At 47.0% G+C, this 20,020-nt stretch overlaps 1 non-coding gene across 1 annotated transcript; it reads left to right on the top strand.

The window, feature by feature from the left end:
* Positions 1–18,039: 18,039 nt before the first annotated feature.
* Positions 18,040–18,145, top strand: LOC125600833. Its single transcript, XR_007333935.1, has one exon. It is a non-coding gene; the product is annotated as a small nucleolar RNA R71 (small nucleolar RNA).
* Positions 18,146–20,020: the final 1,875 nt, after the last annotated feature.

The raw sequence follows: 20,020 nt of genomic DNA, 5'->3' as shown, positions 1-20,020 counted from the left end.
CCCGTTACCATAATCAGATAATACAATATATAAACTAGACCCGAGAAACCACTAAGGCGAACCGAGACTAGTGAGTTAGCATCACCATCATTGTCGAATGTCCGGTATGAACAATCCGACACTGCATCGTCATGCAGTACACAGTCTCCAGGGAGCTACCCCATCATCGTGTCTTCATGACCTTGTTCCGTTCGCAGGACCAAGTCACGGTAATGCGGAGGCTTTAGGGATAGTGAATATAACAAGACTTCACATGATTTTACTTCCATAATTATTTCAAATTAATACATAATTAATCCTTAATTGATCATAATTTACTCCTTAATTAATCTCATATTAATCTTTAATTAATGCAAGATTAATACTTAATTAATCATGATTACTCCTTAATTAATCTCAGATTAATTCTAAATTAAACCAGATTAATTCTTAATTCAACCAAATTAATCCATAATCAAAACCATGATTATTTCATAATTAAGATTAGTACTTGAGAACAAATACTATGATTATGATTAATCTCACTTTAACCTTTTGATTAGTCTTTAAGTGTAAGTGTTTACACTAAGTAAACACCATACACTTCTTAAAGGATTCAATCATGTACACATTCATCTTCTGTCTAGACTCACCTAAGAGATTAGTCTTGGAACTGGTTGGATACCTAAAGCCTTACTCCACCTCTGACCTGAAACAGAAGTGAATGACTACAAGATCAGTTTGGTTCATACTTTAACACCTTAGATCAGATCAGTTCAAGCTTGGTTCGACTCAAACTATACCAGTTCAGATTGGTTCTAGTCATTCTACCAAAGTTCAGGACAAGATCAGACTTGAGTTCAAATTGGTTTAATCAAAGCTAGATCAGAACATCATAGCTGGTGTTTCTAAGAGGTTGATTCAAACCGAAATTAACAAGAACTGAACTGTATCAGAACTTATACAACTGATCCGACCAAGACCCAAACTAAACATCAACTGTTCTGATCAGATACTGACTGAGGCAAGGAGACCAAAGCTTACCAAGACGAACCAAAGGACTAGATGGCCTCAGCTGATCCTCTTCTCCAAGGTAAGCTTGTGGCTGGACTGATCAAAGAGAAAGATCAAGGTCTGATCATGATCTGAACTCAACTAGGTCTAGGGTTTTATTTAAAAATCTCACCTTTTGATATTTCTCAAGGTAACAAACTGAGCTAAGGTTGAAGATTAGGTCACTACCAATTTTTTTTCTTGATTTATTTTCTTGATTTTTCTCACTGATTTTTCTGTTCTTCTTTCTCTCTTTCTCTCTGAAATTCTCTAGGTTTTTCTGCAGGGTTCTGAACGTGGGAAGCAGCTGGAGAGGGGTTAAATATGAGGTGAGCTTGCTTCAGGTGAGGGTTTCACTCAGGACAAAGCTAAGCTGAGTGGGGACAGCTGGCAAGCTGCTTCAGCACTCTCAGCACAAGCTGCTGTCCTTTCCTTAACCTGAAGAAACTCCAGCCCTTTCATGTGCTTCTCACATGACAATCTAAGAAACAAGGCAAGCAGGCAGCTTGTGATTATCATGTGCCAGTTACTGAAGAAGCTAGGCAAGCAGGCAGGTGCAAGTCTAAGACTGAATAACTGCACAACCAGGCTGGTGAAGGACATAACTTAGTTCTAAAATTAATTCAGAAGTTGGTAAATAATTTTAAATAATTTTTCAACCAAATATTCCTTGTCTTTGGCTCTCGTCTTGTTCTCGGAAAATCTCTTCCAGCTTAATAAAAATTCGACCAAAATATTTAAGAATCGACCAAACTATCAAGTGAAGGTCTTTCAATCACAAGACAGTCCCTTCGAGAAATTAATCTACCGGGTCGATTTTTATTTTTATTAATCCTTGTTGAACCAACTAAAAACTGGTCGAGCGGGATTTTTCTCGACCAAAAATTTATTGGCTCATGAGGGTTATTACACTCTTCCCCCCCTTAAAAGAATTTGTCCTCGAATTCTCAAAATACAAGTGTACACCTTTTACTGGACGACTGGGGTATCTGAGAAGAGTTCTGGATAATCAACTCGGAACTTATCTTCATCCTCCCATGTTATAACAACTCTCTGTCGCTTTCCCCAAAATACTTGAACTTGCAAAATTTCTCTATTTTTCAATTTCTTGATACGACGCTCGCCTATTCGCAAAGGACCTTCAGGATAAGTGAGGTTAGGTTGCAAGTTCTCTGGTAGCTGCGGCTCGACCATATTCGGATATGGTATATGCTTATGCAGCATCGACACATGAAATACCGGATGCATAGGCATATCGTGTGGAAGTTCTAGTCTATAGGCTACTTCTGCAACTCTGGCGACAATTCGGTACGGCCCAATGTAACGAGTAGCTAGCTTCCCAATTTTTCCAAATCGATCCTTTCCTCTTTGTGCAGCTACTTTCAAGAAGACTAAATCATTTACTGCAAAAATGACTTCTCTTCTACCGCGGTCTGCATACTTCTTTTGTCGGTCTTGAGCCTTCTTCATATTGGCTTGAATTATCCTTACTTTCTCTGCAGCCTCATTTACTATTTCTGGACCAAGAATTCTTCTCTCACCAACTTCTGCCCAACATACTGGCGTTCTACAAGGTCGACCATACAATGCTTCATATGGTGACATACCAATACTAGAGTGGTAGCTATTGTTGTAGGAGAATTCTATCAGCGGCAAAAAATTTCCCACGGACCATTCCAGTCTAGGATACACAACCTTAACAGATCTTCCAGAGTTCTAATGGTTCTTTTGGTTTGGCCATCGATTTCTGGATGAAACGCTGTACTCATATGCAAATCAGTTCCCAAGGCTTGTTGAAAGGCTCGCCAAAATTCAGCTGTAAAGCGTGGGTCTCGGTCTGAAACTATATTTGCTGGTACCCCATGAAGCTTTACTATTTCCTCCAAATACAGCTCTTCTAACGTCTCAACTTTTTCTGTAAGTTTCATCGGTAGGAAATGAGCAGATTTGGTGAGACGATCGACAATCACCCAAACTGCATCATTCCCACGGCCGGGTGCTCGAGGTAAACCAGAAATAAAGTCCATCGCTACTGCATCCCATTTCCATTCAGGGATAGGTAAGCTTTGAAGTAAGCCACCTGGGACTTGGTGTTAAGCTTTTATCCGCTGGCAACTCTGACACTGGGAAACCCATATGGCAACATCTCTCTTCATCCCTGGCCAGTGGTAATATCTTCTGATATCTCGATACATCTTTGTGCTCCCGGGATGAATGCTTAAGAGAGAATGGAGTGCAGTCCTTAGAATCTCCTCTTGAAGTCCTTCTCCTTTCGGAACAGTTACTCGACCATTGAGTAACAAAGTTGCATCACTTGCAACTTGATATCCTCCGAAGTTTCCTTCATTCAACTGCTCTCGTATCTTCTTCAGGTTCACATCTCTCATTTGATATTCTCGGATACGAGAAAGTAAACCAGCTTGGCTTACTGCTTGTAGTCCTAGAGGTTCTCTTTCCTCTCCTTCTAAGGCAGCCAAACTAATCATCATGAATTCTGCTTCCAGGTTCTGGAGTTCTTTTTCAATATCTACATCAACTTTCCTTCTGCTTAACGCATCTGCAACAACGTTGGCTTTTCCTGGATGGTATAGGATCTGCATGTCGTAATCAGCTACGAACTCCATCCATCGTCTTTGCCTTAGGTTCAGATCAGGTTGAGTGAAAATATACTTAAGGCTTTTATGGTCCGTGAACACTTGGATCTTCTCACCATACAAATTTGATCGCCAAATCCGAAGGGCAAATACTACTGCAGCCATCTCTAGGTCATGTGTCAGATAATTTGCTTCATGCTTTCTTAGTTGCCTAGATGCATAGGCGATTACCTTATCGTCTTGCATCAGCACACAACCTAAACCAACATGAGATGCATCCGTATACACAGTGTATGGTTGGTTAGGCTTAGGCAATGCTAAGATAGGTGCAGTCGTCAAAGCTTCTTTTAACTTTTCGAATGCTTTCTCGGATTCTATACTCCATTCATAAGCAATCCCTTTACCGGTAAGACGAGTCAAAGGCTTTGATACGCTTGCAAATCCTGGGACAAACTTTCTGTAATAGCCGGCCAATCCAAGAAAACTTCGAATCTCGGTAACAGAAGTCGGATGCGGCCATTCCTTAATAGCAGCTATCTTTTCTGGATCGACGGCAACTCCTTCTTCTGACACTCGATGTCCTAAGAAGCCAACTTCTCTTTTCCAGAAACGACATTTACTAAGCTTAGCAAAAAGCTTTTGATCTCGGAGACGCTCCAAAACTAGTCGCAGATCCCTTTCGTGTTCTTCTGCACTTCGGGAATATATGAGGATGTCGTCAATGAATATGATAACAAACTCATCCAGGTAATCCCAAAATACTTCATTCATCAGTCGCATAAATGCAGCCGGGGCATTTGTAAGACCACAAGGCATTACTACGAACTCAAAGTGTTCATAGCGGGTTCTAAAGGCGGTCTTCATGATATCGGTTTCGAAAATCGGAATCTGATGATAACCTGAAGCTAAATCAATCTTCGAAAACCAGCTTGCACCTTGTAACTGGTCTAATAGCTCATCAATTCTTGGGAGTGGGTACTTGTCTTTTATGGTTACGTTATTGATTCCACGATAATCAATACATAACCGGATGCTTCCGTCTTTCTTCTTTACAAATAGCACGGGTGCTCCCCATGGTGATGAACTAGGACGTATGAAACCTTTGTCTAACAAATCAGCTAACTGCTGCTTCAACTCAGCGAGTTCTGCTGGTGCCATTCGGTATGGTGCCTTTGCTATTGCAGCTGATCCGGGTTCTAAGGTTATACTAAAGGGGTTACTCCTAGATGGCGGCAATCCCTCTAATGCCTTAAACACGTCCTCATATTATTTGACTACTGGTATTTCTTCCATGTTCTGCTCTTTCTGTCTTCTACTGGTCCAGCAACTAAGGTCACTAAGTATACTTCTTCACCCTTCTCCAAAAGGTTTTCAATTCTCAATGCTGACACTAGTGACGCTCCATCACTTGGTACTATGCCATGGTAAGCTAAAGAGGGTTGGGTATCTCTCTCAAAAACAATCTTCCCTCGACCACAATCCAGGTGAGCTCGGTAACTTGACAGCCAATCCATCCCTAAGATTACCTCGTACCTCTCTAAGGGGAGAACTAACAAATCAGCCGGAAAAACCATATCTTGGATAATGATTGGAACTGTTAGAATACAACCTTCAGTTTCAAGAACATGATCTCCGGGAGTTAGAACGGGAATGGATAAATTCACCTTAGTGAATTCTCCATTGAGTCGGGATGCTACTTCGGGAGCTACAAAACTATGTGTTGCTCCTGATGGTCCTGGTAACTCTAAAGCGTAAGCCCTACCAGCAGTGGCTTGACGCTTAGCAGGTCTAAGACTGAATAACTGCACAACCAGGCTGGTGAAGGACATAACTTAGTTCTAAAATTATCTCAGAAGTTGGTCAGTAATTTTAAATCACTTTTTAACCAAATATTCCTTGTCTTTGGCTCTCGTCTTGTTCTCGGAAAATCTCTTCCAGCTTAATAAAAATTCGACCAAAATATTTAAGACTCGACCAAACTATCAAGTGAATGTCTTTCAATCACAAGACAGTCCATTCGAGAGATTAATCTACCGGGTCGATTTTTATTTTTATTAATCCTTGTTGAACCAACTAAAAACTGGTCGAGCGGGATTTTTCTCGACCAAAAATTTATTGGCTCATGAGGGTTACTACACCGTGGGTGTCCGCCAGCACATACAGGATGTCCGTGGCTGTCCGTGTGTGTCAGTGTCTGTCAGTCTGCGTCCGTCAGCACACACAGGACGTCTGTGGCTGTCCATCAGTAGACATATCAGCACGTTGGTCCTTGGACTCAGCATGCTGACCCTTCCCGTGGACTGTTCGGGTGATTTTGTCCCACGTGGGCTGTCTGTTAAGTCCACACAGGACGTCCGTGGGTGTCCGCCAGCACACACAGGACGTCTGTGGCTGTCCGTGTGTGTCCGTGTGTGTCCATTTGTGTCCGTCAGCACACACAGGACGTCCGTGGCTGTCCATCAGTACACATATCAGCACGTTGGTCCTTGGACTCAGCACGCTGGCCCTTCCTGTGGACTGTTTGGGTGATTTTGGCCCACGTGGGCTGTCTGTTCAGTACACACAGGACGTCCGTGGGTGTCTGTCAGCACTCACCGGACGTCCGTGGCTGTCTGTGTGTGTCCGTCAGCACACACATGACGTCCGTGGCTGTCCATCAGTACACATATCAGCACGCTGGTCCTTGGACTCAGCACGCTGGCCCTTCCCATGGACTGTTCGAGTGATTTTGGCCCACGTGGGCTGTCTGTTCAGTACACACAGGACGTCCGTGTGTGTTTCTCAGCACACACAGGACGTTCGTGTGTGTCCGTCAGCACACACAGGACGTCCGTGGCTGTCCGTCAGCACACACAGAACGTCTGTGGCTGTCCATCAGTACACATATCAGCATGCTGGTCCTTGGACTCAGCACGCTGGCCCTTCCCGTGGACTGTTCGGGTGATTTTTGCCCATGTGGTCAGTCTGTTCAGTACACACAGGACGTCCGTGGGTGTCCGCCAGCACACACAGGACGGCTGTTAGGGTCAAAAAAGGTTACGACAGAATTATCACCCGAAAACCCTCGGAAATCACATTTCCGAAAGAGTTAGTAAAAAGAAAGAAATAATTTTCGTAAAAAATAACCAATACGAAGTTTTTACGAAGAAGTATCCTTGAAGATTCAAAACAAACGAACCAAGCTCGATCATTGCATATCTACCGCACATACACGCTACGTAGCGACCGAGCGATCGTCCCGTTTGGTCGCTACGTAGCGACCGAGCTCGGCCAAGCTCGGTTGCTACGTAGCGACCGAGCGCTCGTCCTGCTCGGTCGCTACATAGCGACCGAGCTCGAGCCAAAGCTCGGTCGCTACGTAGCTACCAAGTGCTCGTCCCGCTCGGTCGCTACGTAGTGACCGAGCTCGAGCTAAAGCTTGGTCGCTACGTAGCGACCGAGCGCTCGTCCCGCTCGGTCGCTATGTAGCGACCGAGCGCTCGTCCCGCTCGGTCGCTATGTAGCGACCGACCTCGAGCCAAAGCTCGGTCGCTACGTAGCGACCGAGCGCTCGTCCCGCTCGGTCGCTACGTAGCGACCGAGCCCGAGCCAAGCTCGGTCGCTACGTAGCGACCGAGCCCGAGCCAAGATCGGTTGCTACGTAGCGACCGGGCTCGAGCCAAAGTTCGGTCGCTGCATAGCGACCTAGCTCTTCCGAAACGTCGAGACGACACCAGTCCATGCATTCTCGTTAAACCTTCAAATGCTATCTCCCGAAGACCGTAGCAAGCTCAGTCTATGTTTTCCGCTATTCAAAATTATCGATCAAACTTTGCGAGTTAAAAACCGCGGAAAGTTTGTTCTTTATCGAGAGAAATCGTAATAAACGTATCGAGTCGGAAGACGGCCCATTGGGACCTAAGACACGACTCGAGGCCCATCCTACGATTTCTTAACCAAAAGCCCGTAAACCACCACACGGTTTACGCTTGGTCCACAATGGAGGATAAATGTCAAGTTTCCGCGGATAAATACGGAAGTTTTGAAGATAATTGTGAAGATCAGGAAAAATGGAATATCTCCATTTTTATGCTATGACGGATTAAGGTCAGAAGAGTAAAAGCTTAAACCGACCTTGGAGCTAGTATATAAGGAGTCCTAGGCGAGGAGCATAAAGAGAGAACTTTTCAGAGCAAACTTAGCACTTAGAGCAATTTAGGCAATTTTCCGTTTTTGTTATTTCGAGCTGCGACTCAATTAGGTTTAGCCGTCTTAGGGTTGCTAAAACTAGGAATCTCGCCGACAGCTCTCGAGCCCAGGCTTATACCTTGTTGTAAACGCTCATACGCAGATTCGGAATAAGATCTACTTTGCTCTCTTTTTTTGATTTCTTATTCTTATCGTTGTTATTCTCGTGTTCTGATTGCTTGACGTGTGGTAATTAGCAGATATCCGGGTCCTCTGGGAAATTAGGGTTTTCCTAGTTTCCTTATTTAAACGGAAATCGACAGTGCAAATTTCGGTTCCCACAGTTTAGCGCTAGAAGGAGGGTGGGTACGGATCAATCTAACCCGCAAAAGCCACATCACGCTCAATCAGACATGTCAACTAACGATGCGGATAACGTGCAGACTCCTCTTAACGGAGGCAGCGGCACCGATCTCCACACTCCAGCAGCGGACGTATCCGCGGCCAACGCACAAGCCAACGCCGGGACGCTCGAGGAGTTTTAAAAGATGTTCGCCACCTATGAGAAAAGGTCGGAAGAACAGGATAAGCTCGTGAGTACCTTGACCAAACAGGTTGAAACGTTAACGGAAAGGACTGGAGCAATCCGTCCCCGCGGAACCACCAAAATCCACGGGAAGAAGCTCGACTTCGCTACCCCACTCGACAGATCTGGAGTCGCTCGGGAACGACCTTCGGGTCAAAACCCTAGCGAGAAATCTCCCATCGAAAAGGGGAACCCTGAAAGTCCTCCGCCCCCTGCAAAGGACTCGGAGGGTAACGAACCCGAGTGCATTGACCTGGATCCTAGCGATGTCTCCAACGACACCGACGAGGACGTCGACAGACATCCAAGAAGGACCAGAAGCCGATCTACTCGGGAAAGCTCCCCGTTCGAAAACCCAATGACGGAAGAAGAGGAAATCGCCTATTGGAATGAACCAGAGGAGCTGGCTGAAAGGCAAACCGAGCTCACTCGCAGTAAACGCCGACAGGCTCGGAAATCTACTGACGAAACATCGGATATCCGCGATCTTCGCGACTACATCACCAAGCCTGCGGCGGAAGTAAGGGCCGTAAAGTCTCAAATCCATCATGCTACTAGTGCTGCCCCCGAAATCGATCGACTGCTGGAATGAGCTCGGAAGACCCCTTTTACCAGTCGCATTTCGGATATGAGGGTATCTGATCCGGGAAAAATCAAAGTACCAAAGTACGATGGTACGGCCGATCCAAAAGCGCACCTTCAGGCTTTCCACATCGCAATGGGAAGAGCTAAACTGAAGGACGGCGAAAAGGATGCCGGCTACTGCCGCCTGTTCGTCAAAAATCTGGAAGGAGCGGTGCTCGAGTGGTTCGCACGCCTTCATCGCAACACCATCGGGAGTTTCCGACAGCTCGCATCGGAATTTCTCAAACAATACTTTGTATTCATAGACAGAGAAACTTCCGATGTTGATATCTGGAGTCTCTCCCAGAGGGAAGACGAACCCCTCCGCGAGTTTATCAGTCGGTTCAAGCTGATAATGTCCAGGGTCAGCGGGATAAGCGACAAAGTGGCCATCGACGCGCTGAGAAAGACGCTCTGGTACAAGTCGAAATTCAGAAAGTGGATAAGTCTCGACAAACCGCGAACGATCCAGGGCGCCCTCCACAAAGCGACGGACTACATCATAGTCGAGGAAGAAACTAAAGTCTTATCGCAAAAACATAAGGCGGCAAGACCATCCTCGAAGAACGTGGATCCGAAGGGGAGAAAGAAGAACTCTCGTAACGACAAGTACGTTCATCACGAGGGGGAAGATCTCCAAGGGGCGCATAATTATGCGATCAATTCGGATCAAGGCCGAACCATGGGCAACACGTGGACCCGCAATCAAGGGTACGACGAAAACACCTTCTGCGAGCTCCACCAGTCCCGAGGACACTCCACGACCAACTGCAAAGTCTTGGGAGCAAGGCTGGCCGCGAAGATGCTCGCTGGAGAGCTCTCGGAAGTGACCAGCGTCAAGGATCTCATCCTCGACTCTGATCGCCCTCGAAAGACGGACAGAAATCCGCCCGCTGAAAAATCCCCTCAACAAAACCAACCCGGGGATAAACGCGGTAGGAGGCCGGACGACAAGGGGAATGATAACAATCGTCGCAGAGTCAACATGATCATCGGAGGATCACAATACTGCGGCGACACTGTGTCGGCCATCAAGGCTTACCAATGGAAGGCAGAGTCGAGTGCAAATTGGCCTACATGGTCTCCTCCCCGAGATGGCCAAAATTGCTCGATCACCTTCACAAAGGAGGAAGCCGGCAGCATCGATCAACCTCACTGCGATCCGCTCATCATAGATCTTGTCATACGAGACTTAGAAGTCGGAAGGATACTCGTCGACACGGGAAGCACGGTCAACGTAATATTTCGCGACACTCTCAAGCGGATGAGCATCAAACTCGGAGAAGTAATTCCGACGCCAAAACCGCTCACGGGTTTTTCAGGCGAAGTATCGATGACTCTTGGATCGATCCAGTTGCCAGTCATGGCCAAGGAGATCACGAAAATCGTCGAGTTCGCGGTAGTCGATCATCCCGCTATCTACAACGTGATCATGGGAACCCCATGGCTCAACGCCATGCAGGCAGTTCCGTCGACCTACCACATGGGTCTCAAATTCCCAACCCCAAGCGAAGTCGCGGCTATCTGGGGATGCCAAAAACAGTTGCGGCTATGCTTCCTCGCAGAGCACAAGTTAAGGCAAATCACGACTTCTGCAACTGCAAACGGCAAACACACGAAGATAGATCCATCTTCAGCCAAAAACGCCCCAAGAAAAGACGAATTAAAATTGTCTACCAACGCAAACGCATCGGACGCCGAAACTCGACACGAGTCCGAAGCCCACGCTACAACTCAACCGGAACATCCGGAAAATAGCGTTGACCCAGCCACGATCAACACAGTCAAGGCGGACAGCGCGACGTCTACCGCCGAGTAAAAACATTTGCGGCATGAAGCAAAACTACGAGATGGCTTGATCCTCGAAAGGGGTACATAGGCAGCTCGTCAAAAGACGAGTTCAGCTATCCCCCTCTCTAAAAAGGAGGGGGGGGGAGTGGGTGCGTATACTCGTATACTCCCACTTCGAAAAATCTTCGTTATTGTAATCGAGTTTTTAGAAACTTCAAAAATGAATACTATAATCTACGTTGCTCCTTTTTATCAAAAACGTTTACGATTCGGTTAAACGCAAAAACTTTCAGGACCCGCCTGGAAACATTAAGACTCTTGTCTGCAGCCTCATACGGCTCAAAATCGTAAAATTATAATCTTTCAAACACACAAAGATTCACGTATAATCCTCGAAACAACTGCGAGACGTCGCAAAGTTTAAATTCGAAGATAATACTAACAAATTGTCCGAACGCGACCACAAAAAACTTACACCCGGTTCGTCGATTGGCCCCGACGAACACGCCAGCCGTCTTAAACAGACGCAATTCGATCACTCTTTTGATCTTCAAAAACGTCCAACACTAGGACGAAAGCGCGCTACAACAAAAATCTGAAATTTTGGTTTAGCACTCCCAGTTGGCTTAAAAATTGCCTCTAAGAAGATGCTCGATTCGTACCATACAAGTCATATAAGCCGAGAACCTATCGCGGACTTTAAATCGGTGCGAGTCAGGAAGAAATCGCAACAGGAAAAACGATAGCCGGCTAGTCACCGCACAAACCTCAACCGAAAGTAAACCTAGGTCTTGCCCTAAACCCAACGCTCTGGTCTCAAACATCTCAAGACATGATATCCAAAAGATACGAGATCCTAAACCATGTCTCTCTGTTCACATCTCAATGTTCCCGAAAATCGTAGAGATAAGTAATTTTCTACGAGAATCACGAATGAACCAACAGATTGAACGTCTCAGCGGAACTAAATATGAGACGACAACTCATATTTACTTCGAACATACTCAGGAAAATTCGAGATGAAACATTCATCATATATATAAACTGCGTAAAGCGGTAAGGGATTCAAAGCCACCAACGACCAGTCCCGGAAAATACAAATACAGCCATCTAGGCCTAAACGAAATCCAAATTTAAAAGGCCACACTCGGCCGAAAACAAATAAACGATAATCCAACTCAACCATCGACACAAAGGATCAGTCCGTCCAATCGCTACCTTCTCACCCACCAAAGACGGGATCCTCAACGGTCGGTTCTGCATCATCCTCAGCGTCGGGCGGCCTTTGACCACTGCTCTGCCCAGTGGCATAGACAGCAGGCAAGGAAGTATCTTCAAAAAACACCCCCATGTCATCATCAATCGACGAGCTGAAACAAGATCGATGAGTTTCGACCGCAGCACGGACCCTCTCGGGAGAAAAGTAACCCCAAAGCAGCGGGCCACCACGGAGAAGGTTTCGAACGACGCACAGATCTTCCAGAAAAGGAGGAATGGGGTTGTGCACTACAAAATAGACATAGTTCAGATATAAAGTAAAAAAAAGTGGGTGGTAAGAAAATAACGAGTGATCATTCAACACGTTACCTCCTACCCCCCACAGTCGCCTAAACGAGGGAAGGCACTCCACGGCAACCGAGGCTTGATCCAATCTAACGTAAAAAAAGTAACTCTTCCATCCACGATCGCCCTGAGGGAATCCTTTCAGGACCTCCATAAAAGTACGCGGTCTAAAACCATACAGACGATCGGCCCCAACACGAGACATCGTAAGGAAAGCTTCGAGATATTCAGCAGTAAGCTTTATGCCTCGCTCGTATCCCAAGACTAGCAACCCGACAAGGTGGTTTATACCGCGGGGAGAAATCTGACTTATCGAAACTTCCAAAAGGTTCAGAAACACTACTATAACCGACGGTATGGGAAACCATAGGCGAGCACGCATCAGATGCTCCTCGTACAAAGTAAAAAAGCCTTTGGGATGTTCGTCAGCCCTCTCCCCCTCGAGGGGTAATCGAAAATCCACGTTTTCCGGAACGTGACAGAAGCTGCGTACGGTCCCAAGGAATGGGAGGGTACACCTGCTCGGTCTCCCGATGACCCTTTCCGAAAAAGGCCTCACGGGAACCCACGGCTCGGGAGGCGGTTCTTCCACGTTGGACAAAGCCACCCAATGTGCGTCAGCCTCGGCAGGGTCAGCGGAGTCGATCTCTCGAACAACCTCACCGCGTTGGTCACAGACAGTTTCGCAATTGAAGATAGTAGGCCGAGCGTTTCCCGAAATCCCTTGAGACATTCTCAACAGGGAGGGAAAGGAAAAATCTCAATGCCAGAGAGTGAAAATTGAAAGGACCTTTTCACTCTTAAACTTTGAGAAGATAATGAAGTGAAAAACTAGAAACAAGTTACCTCCCTTCTTATAGGCATGAGAAGTTACTATTCAAACTCGGACTTTCGGATATTAATTCCGTCCAACACGCCTAACTTGCCAAACATGCCTAACCGCACGCTAGGACCCTACGATGCATGGTCCTAACGGGCTGGGGGGCTAACTATTGGGGTCAAAACGGTTACGACGGAATTATCACCCGAAAACCCTCAGAAATCACATTTCCGAAAGAGGTAGTAAAAAGAAAGATATAATTTTCGTAAAAAATAACCAATACGAAGTTTTTACGAAGAAGTATCCTTGAAGATTCAAAGCAAACGAACCAAGCTCGATCATTGCGTAGCTACCGCACATACACGCTGTCCGGTCGCTACGTAGCAACCAAGTCCGAGCCGATCTTGGTCGCTACGTAGCGACCGAGCATCCAACCCGCTCGGTCGCTACGTAGCGACCGAGCCAAAGCTTGGTCGCTACGTAGCGACCGATCTCTCGGCCAAGCTCGGTCGCTACGTAGCGACCGAGCGCTCGTCCCGCTCGTGCGACCCGATGTACAGACAATATGCATGGGATTTGCCGCTTCAATAGCATCCTTTATCCTAGTCGGAGGAGAAATTACCAAACGTGTAGCATTCCCTCACGCTTGGCACCAATGAGTTTTTTTATTTTAAAGAAAAAATACTATGCCTTCGCCCTCGGAAATATGAATTAGTTAAGTAATAATAGCATGGCACTTCGAATTCGATATGAAATTTTTTAGATTAAAAAAATTAGATTATATATTGAAAGAGTAGTATGGGATAAGAAAGGGGTATTTAAAATGATATTTTCCATATTCGGGCACATCTCAACGTCACAAACTTTGTTTTCACACCGGAAGCTTATTTACAAAAACAAAAAAAAAGACACTTTGGGATTGCTGAATTATAGACAGATAAAAAAAATGATATATAAAGCAACGGAACCATCATATTATTTTTTTAACTCCTACAAAACAAAAAAGAAGGATGGTAATTGGATCATTTATGGATCCGCGTATAATAGAACCTATATTTTGTTTTCTTTCGACCGAGAGCTCGTCCCGCTCGGTCGCTGCATAGCGACTGAGCTCTTCCGAAACGTCAAGACGACACCAGTCCATGCATTCTCGTCAAACCTTAAAATGCTATCTCCCGAAGACCGTAGCAAGCTCAGTCTATGTTTTCCGCTATTCAAAATTATCGATCAAACTTTGCGAGTTAAAAACCACGGAAAGTTTGTTCTTTATCGAAAGAAATCGTAAGAAACGTATCGAGTCGGAAGACGGCCCATAGGGACCTAAGACACGACTCGAGGCCCATCCTACGATTTCTTAACCAAAAGCCCGTAAACCACCGCACGGTTTACGCTTGGTCCACAAGGGAGGATAAATGTCAAGTTTCCGCGGATAAATACGGATGTTTTGAAGATAATTGTGAAGATCGGGAAAAATGAAATATCTTCATTTTTATGCTATGACGTCTTAAGGGCAGAAGATTAAAAGCGTAAACCAACCTTGGAGCTAGTATATAAGGAGTCCTAGGCGAGGAGCATAAAGAGAGAATTTTTCAGAGCAAACTTAGCACTTAGAGCAATTTAGGCAATTTTCCGTTTTTGTTATTTCGAGCTGCGACTCAATTAGGCTTAGCCGTCTTAGGGTTGCTAGAACTAGGAATCTCTCCGACAGCTCTCGAGCCCAGGCTTATACCTTGTTGTAAACGCTCATACGCAGATTCGGAATAAGATCTACTTTGGTCTCTTTTTTCGATTTCTTATTCTTATCGTTGTTATTCTCGTGTTCTGATTGCTTGACATGTGGTAATTAGCAGATATCCGAGTCCTCTGGGAAATTAGGGTTTTCCTAGTTTCCTTATTTAAACGGAAATCGACAGTGCAAATTTTGGTTCCCACAACGGCGGACACCCACGGATGTCCGTGGCTGTCCCTGTGTGTCTGTGTTTGTCCGTCAGCACACACAGGACGTCTGTGGCTGTCCATCAGTACACATATCATCACGCCGGTCCTTGGACTCAGCACGCTGGCCCTTCCCGTGGACTGTTTGGGTGATTTTGGCCCACGTGGGCTGTCTGTTCAGTACACACAGGACGTCCGTGGGTGTCCACCAGCACACACAGGACGTCTGTGGCTGTCCGTCAGCACACACAGGACGTCTGTGGCTGTCTGTGTGTGTCTGTGTGTGTCCGTGTGTGTCCGTCAGCGCACACAGGATGTCCGCGGCTGTCCATCAGTACACATATCAGCATGCTGGTCCTTGGACTCAGCACGCTGGCCCTTCCTGTGGACTGTTCGGGTGATTTTGGCCCACGTAGGCTGTCTGTTCAGTACACACATGACGTCTGTGGGTGTCCGCAAGCACACACAGGACGTCTGTGGCTGACCGTGTGTGTCCGTCACCACACACATGACGTCTGTAGCTGTCCATCAGTACACATATCAGCACGCTGGTCCTTGGACTCAGCATGCTGGCCCATCCCGTGGACTGTTTGAGTGATTTTGGCTGACGTGGGCTGTCTGTTCAGTACATACAGGACGTCCGTAGGTGTCCGCCAGCACACACAGGACGTCCGTGGCTGTCCGTCAGCACACACAGGACGTCTGTGGCAGTTCGTGTGTGTCCGTCAACACACACAGGACGTCCGTGGTTGTCCATCAGTATACATATCAGCACGCTGGTCCTTCGACTCAGCACGCTGGCCCTGCCCGTGGACTGTTCGGGTGATTTTGGCACACGTGGGATGTTTGTTTAGTACACACAGGACGTCCGTGGTGTCCGTCAGTAACCACAGGACGTCCGTGTGTGTCCTTCAGCACAAACAGGACGTCCGTGGCTGTCCGTGTTTGTCCGTCAGCACACACACGACGTCCGTGGCTGTCCACCAGTAGACATATCAGCACGTTGGTCCTTGGACTCAGCACGCTGACCCCTCCCGTGGACTGTTCGGGTGATTTTGGCCCACGTGGGCTGTCTGTTCAGTCCACACAGGACATCCGTGGGTGTCCGCCAGCACACACAGGACGTCCGTGGCTGTCCGTTTGTGTCCGTGTTTGTGTTTGTGTCTGTCAGCACACACAGGACGTCCGTGGCTGTCCATCACTACACATATCAGCACGTTGGTCCTTGGATTCGACATGCTGGCCCTTCCCGTGGACTGTTCGGGTAATTTTGGCCCACGTGGGCTATCAGTTCAGTAAAAACAGGACGTCTGTGGGTGTCTGCCAGCACACACAGGACGTCCGTGGCTGTCCGTGTGTGTCCGTGTGTGTCCGTCAGCACACACATGACGTCCGTGGCTGTCCATCAGTACACATATCAGCACGCTGATCCTTGGACTCAGCACGCTGGTCCTTGGACTCAGCATGCTGGCCCTTCCCGTGGACTGTTTGAGTGATTTTGGCCCACGTGGGCTGTCTGTTCAGTACACACAGGATGTCCGGGTGTATTTGTCAGGACACACAGGATGTCCGGGTGTATTTGTCAGGACACACAGGATGTCCGTGTGTGTCCATCAGCACACACAGGACGTCTGTGGCTGTCCGTCAGCACACATAGAACGTCTGTGGCTGTCCATCATTACACATATCAGCACGCTGGTCCTTGGACTCAGCATGCTAGCCATTCCCGTGGAATGTTCGGGTGATTTTGGCCCATGTGGTCTGTCTGTTCAGTACACACAGGACGTCCTTGGGTGTCCGCCAGCACACACAGGACGGCGGACACCCACAGACGTCGGTGGATGTCCGTGTGTGTCCGTGTGTGTCTGTCAGCACACACAGGACGTCCGTGGCTGTCCATCAGTACACATATCAGCACGCCGGTCCTTTGACTCAGCATGCTGGCCCTTCCCGTGGACTGTTTGGGTGATTTGGCCCACGTGGGCTGTCTGTTCAGTACACACATGACGTCCGTGGGTGTCCGCCAACACACACAGGATGTCCGTGGCTGTCCGTCAGCACACACAGGACGTCTGTGGCTGTCCGTGTGTGTCTTTGTGTGTCCGTGTGTGTCCGTCAGCATACACAGGACGTCTGTTGCTGTCCATCAGTACACATATCAGCACGCTGGTCCTTGGACTCAGCACGCTGGCCCTTCCCGTGTACTGTTCGGGTGATTTTGGCCCACGTGGACTGTCTGTTCAGTACACACTGGACGTCCGTGGGTGTCTGTCAGCACACACATGACGTCCATGGCTGTCTGTGTGTGTCCGTGTGTGTCCGTCAGCACACACAGGACGTCCATGGCTGTCCATCAGTAGACATATCAGCACGGTTGTCCTTGGTCTCAGCACGCTGACCCTTCCCGTGGACTGTTCTGGTGATTTTGGCCGACATGGGCTGTCTGTTCAGTACACACAGGACGTCCGTGGGTGTCCGCCAGCACACACAAGACGTACGTGGATGTCCCTGTGTGTCCGTGTGTGTCCGTCAGCACACACAGGACGTCTGTGGCTGTCCATCAGTACACATATCAGCATGTTGGTCCTTGGACTCAGCGTGCTGGCCCTTCCCATGGACTGTTCGGGTTATTTTAGCCCACGTGGGCTGTCTGTTCAGTACACACAAGACGTCCGTGGGTGTCCGCCAGAACACACAGGACGTCTGTGGCTGTCCGTGTGTGTCCGTGTGCACACGCAGGACGTCCGTGGCTGTCCATCAGTACACATATCAGCACGCTGGTCCTTGGACTCAGCACGCTGGTCCTTGGACTCAACACGCTGGTCCTTGGACTCAGCACGCTGGTCCTTGGACTCAGCATGCTGGCCCTTCCCGTGGACTGTTCGGGTGATTTTGGCCCTCGTGGTGTTAGCAGCTGCACTTCGTTAAATCCGTGGTGTGGACAGTCTCACTGGAAGAACCTAAATCTAATCCACGCATCTTTGAAGGACTCTCCCACCTCCTGCGAGAATGTGGAAATTTTGTTTCGAATTTCTTCAGTGCGCGCCTAATCGAAGAAGTTTCGTAAGAAAGCATTCTTGATGTCGGCCCAGGATGTTAAGGATCCTGTGGGTAGCTGCCTAAGCCAGTGCATCGCTTCTCCATTCAGCGTGTATCTGAAGAGCTTGCACAGCAGGTAATCTTTGGGGACTCCTTCCATCCGAATAGCAGCGATTAAATCCTCGAACCGTTCTAGATGGTCCATAGGATGCTCGTGCGGTAACCCAGAGTTGGGTATCTGCGACACGAGAGAAGAGAATAAGAATCAATAAAAGGGGGTAGAGAAGAGAATAAGAATCAATAAAACTAAATCTAATGGCGATCAAACCTCCCCGGCAACGGCGCCAAATTTGATACCACTCAAATTACCGTAAGGAGTGTTACTCTCATCAAAAGAGGTTCAGATGTAGTACTTAGGGATCGAATCCACAAGGAGCTAGGGAACAATAAAATCTAGTGTTTATTAATTCTAAGAGTTGTAAATGTTTAAATGAAATAGCAATAGTAACAAGCGAAAAAATAGTAAATGTAACTTGGTTGGAAATGATATTAGACGCACGGCCACTATTCAGGTGTTGGAGATTATAATATCTATAGATGCCTATTTGCTGCATGCATGATATGTTAGAGCTCAACCGCTTAACTCAGTGATCAGCTGTCGCATGTTTCACTGGTTAACAAACTAGATCACGTGTCTCAACGGTTAGTATGTTGACAACGAAAGAGTCTCGATCGATGGTCCTATAGGGACGTCGACCGATACACCTTTACCTACATCGACCGATAGTCAGTTGAGGACATCGATCGACGGGTTCTAGCCAGGCCTATGCGCGAGTACGATATGCCCTATTAAGATACTAAATTGGCGGTTAGCCCTCTCTAGCAGTCCTAATATGATAGATAGATGTCAGGATGGGATAACAAGGGTGCTTGAGTATGCAATCCTATGATCATGTTCTAGTTAGCAAGGCTAAACAAGCAATGAATACAAATCTATCATGAATATCACAACAAGGCAGATCTATAGTTTGGGGCTAATCCCACAAACCTATCTGATCCCTGGATCTAATAAATGAACTACTCAGACATAGCAAAGCAATTCATGACAATGAAGAAATGGGAATTCATAGTATAGATGAAAAGAAATGAAAACAAGGAGTTCCAATCACAAGTGATCTTCTCTCCAAAACTCTCTCTCTCTCTCTCAAAGTAAAACTGTAACAAAAACTCTCTCTGCCGTCAAAACACTTAGGCAGTATATAATCAACTAGTTTAAAAACTCGTCAGGGCATTTTTGTAATTTAGCTTGGACTTGGGCTTCAAGTCTGCTGGATCCAAAATGTCGCATGTCCAATGTCTCGACATCGATCGATGGTACTTGTGTACATTGATCGATATTAATCTTCATTTGTCGAGGCATCTCATGGTGTCGATCGATAGCACTGGATGTGCATCGATCGATTGTTCTTCCTCTCGTCGACCTCTACATGGTCAGCTCAGATGAAATGTCTTTTAAGCTCCAAAATGCTCCAAAGTCAAAGCTTTACTCCGAAATGCACCTGAACCTGAAAACATACCTAGAAGAGTAGAAAACATAATATATATATATATAGTAAAACACCTATATACCATGGATGAAAACGGGTCAAATCCAAGGTATATCTCCAGCCGCTGGACCCTACCTCCGGCTGAGCCGTTTCCAGGGTGGGCAGGCTGTTAAACAAAAAGATAACTCTTTCTGGAATCCTGCCAATATCTCCGGAGTTCCTAACGTAGCGGTCAACCCCCACGTCCCGGTTCCAGAATTTTAACCAGATCCCCTTTCGAAGTTCGGGCATAAGCGCTATCAGACGGGTTTCCCCCGACTCT

The sequence above is a fragment of the Brassica napus genome, unplaced genomic scaffold, assembly GCF_020379485.1.
Source record: "Brassica napus cultivar Da-Ae unplaced genomic scaffold, Da-Ae ScsIHWf_239;HRSCAF=406, whole genome shotgun sequence".
Taxonomy (NCBI): domain Eukaryota; kingdom Viridiplantae; phylum Streptophyta; class Magnoliopsida; order Brassicales; family Brassicaceae; genus Brassica; species Brassica napus.
Note: the sequence above shows the minus strand (reverse complement) of the source record. Positions and strands in the feature narration are given on the sequence as shown.